We start from the raw sequence: 3,210 nt of genomic DNA, 5'->3' as shown, positions 1-3,210 counted from the left end.
AAAAGGAACAAATGGCAAACAAGTTCCTGAGTCATCGTATGATAGGCGTAGATTGTCGAGGATATACTTCGACATTCTTCGAATATGCGAGAGTGGTACCTACCCTGGCTTCGCCAGAACCGGTACTCATTTCCCGATATATTTGGGGATTAATCGGAGAAATCCGTAACATCGTTAAAGCTGCAAGACCACGCACTATTGACGATGCTGTAGAATTAGCTAATACCTTAACCGATGAACTGGTGCGCACAAGAGAAGAAAATCGAAAGAAGGAATTGGCTCAGAAGATTACCCAGGGATTTCGTACGGGTAATAATAACCGCTTTAAAAGAAGAGGAACAGGGCAATCCTCAACCCCGCCATTCTGCAGAAATTGCAAGAGAAAACATTTTGGAAGATGCAATATAACCTGCAATTTTTGCAAATCAGTAGGACATAGTGAAGATAATTGTAAAAAGAAAGCCATAGTCTGCTATAACTGTGGAGAAACCGGACATTACAAAACAGAATGCCCTAAATTGGTTAAAGCCGCAGATAATAAAGGCAAGCAAGCTGAAGGGGCAACTAAGAAGAATGCTCGCGCATTCCAGCTGACCACTCAAGAAGCCAAACTCATTCCAGACGTGATAGCTGGTACGTTCTTAGTACATAACGTCTATGCAAAAGTATTATTTGACTCTGGTGCAAACCAAAGTTTCATCAATACTTCATTCTGCCAAGCTCTTAACTTACCCTTAACTACCCTTAGGCAAATTTTTACAGTCGAAACAGCAGATGGAAATTCTGTCAAGACAGATAAGGTATTGCAAGAAGGAAAGATAGAACTGTTAGGCCATAAGTTTTCTGCAAACCTGTTACCTATGAATTTAGCCGGATTCGATGTAGTATTAGGAATGGATTGGTTAGTCGCCAACCATGCTCGAATCCTGTGTGATAAGAATTCCGTAGAAATCCATACCCCCACAGGAGAAGTAATCTTAATTACAGGAAATAGACCTCGAAAGCCATTAAAATTCATTTCAGTAATGAAATTGGCTAGTTATTCAAGGAAACTAGAAATGGTGTATATGATTTATGTAATCATTAACACTAAAAGTAAGGAAATTCATGACATCCCTATAATTTCAGAATACCCAGATGTCTTTCCAGAAGAATTACCTGGGTTACCACCGGATAGGGAAGTAGAATTTAGAATTCATCTAATTCCAAGTACTACACCAATAGCTAAGGCACCTTATCAATTAGCACCTACTGAAATGCTAGAATTGAAAAAGCAGTTAGATGAATTACTAAGCAAAGGATTTATACAACCTAGTTCATCCCCTTGGGGTGCACCAGTGTTGTTTGTGAAAAAGAAAGATAGGTCGATGAGAATGTGTATCGATTATAGGGAACTGAATAAGGTTACAATTAAGAATAGATACCCACTACCTAGGATTGATGATCTTTTTGATCAATTACAAGGAGCTAGGTATTTCTCTAAGATAGACTTAAGATCCGGATACCACCAGTTGAAAGTACAAGAGGAGGACATACCTAAAACTGCTTTCAGAACTAGGTATGGTCATTATGAGTTTACAGTCATGCCCTTTGGATTAACAAATGCTCCAGCCGCATTTATGGACATGATGAATAGGATCTGTAAACCATACTTGGATAAATTTGTAATCGTGTTCATTGACGATATACTAATTTATTCCAAAAGTCAGGAAGAACATTGTGGGCACCTGCATGCACTCTTAACCTTGTTAAGAAAGAAAAAGCTTTATGCCAAACTCTCGAAGTGTGAATTCTGGCTGCAGGAAGTACAATTTTTAGGTCATATTGTGAATCACGAAGGAATTCACGTAGATCCTGCTAAAGTAGAAGCAATCACCAATTGGAAGGTTCCACGAACGGCTATCGAAGTTAGAAGTTTTCTAGGATTAGCTGGATACTATAGACGATTTATTAAAGATTTCTCTAGGATAGTTGTACCTTTGACCAAGCTAACCTGTTAGGCAGTTAAGTTCGAATGGGGACCTAGACAAGAAGAAGCTTTTAGGATTCTAAAGCACAAATTGACGAATGCTCCAATCTTAGCTTTACCCGAAGGAACCGAGGATTTTGAAGTATACTATGATGCTTCAAAATTAGGATATGGATGTGTGTTGATGCAACGCAAAAAGGTAATTGCGTATGCCTCTAGGCAGTTGAAAAAGCACGAAGAAAATTATACAACTCATGACCTAGAGTTAGGAGCCATAATTTTTGCCCTTAAAATTTGGAGACATTATCTGTACGGAAGTGTTTACTATCTATACAAATCATAAGAGTTTAAGGTATATATTTGGGCAAAAAGAACTAAACATGAGGCAAAGAAGGTGGATGGAAATCCTAAGTGATTACGACTGTGATATTCAATATCACGAAGGGAAAGCGAATGTAGTAGCAGATGCCTTAAGTCGTAAGTATCATGAAAAGCAAAAGCGAGTCCGTGCTCTTAGGTTAAATCTACAATTAGATTTAATGGAACAATTGAAGAAAGTTCAGGAAACAGCAATCAAGGATGATGCCGAAGGAATGAAAGGTTACCTAAAAGAACTAGAACAAGGAAAGGATGGAATATGGAGATTCCACAAGAAACGAATTTGGGTACCTAAACAGGGAGAATTAAGAAATAAAATTTTAGAAGAAGCACATAAATCTAGGTATACTGTACATCCAGGAAACAATAAGATGTACCAAGATTTAAGAAATAATTTCTGGTGGATAGGAATGAAAAAGGACATAGCTGAATATGTAACCAAGTGTCTTACTTGTTCGTAAGTTAAGGCAGAACACCAGAAACCTTCAGGACTACTACAACAGTTAGAAATGCCTGTATGGAAATGGGAACTCATAACAATGGACTTTGTTACTAAGTTACCCAAAACCAGAAAAGGTAATGATGCTATTTGGGTAATTGTGGATCGATTAACCAAATCAGCTCATTTTCTACCAATGAAGGAAACCTTTAGCATGGAAAGGTTAGCCAAGTTGTATGTAGATGAAGTAGTATCCTTACATGGAGTCCCACTCTCTATTGTATCGGATAGAGATAGTCGTTTCACTTCCCGTTTCTGGACAAGCTTCCAAGAAGCAATGGGAACTCAACTCAATTTAAGTACTGCATATCATCCTCAAACAGACGGACAAAGTGAAAGGACGATACAAACAATGGAAGACATG

This window comes from Helianthus annuus, chromosome 8 (assembly GCF_002127325.2).
Source record: "Helianthus annuus cultivar XRQ/B chromosome 8, HanXRQr2.0-SUNRISE, whole genome shotgun sequence".
NCBI lineage: Eukaryota > Viridiplantae > Streptophyta > Magnoliopsida > Asterales > Asteraceae > Helianthus > Helianthus annuus.
This window is presented reverse-complemented; position numbering follows the sequence as displayed.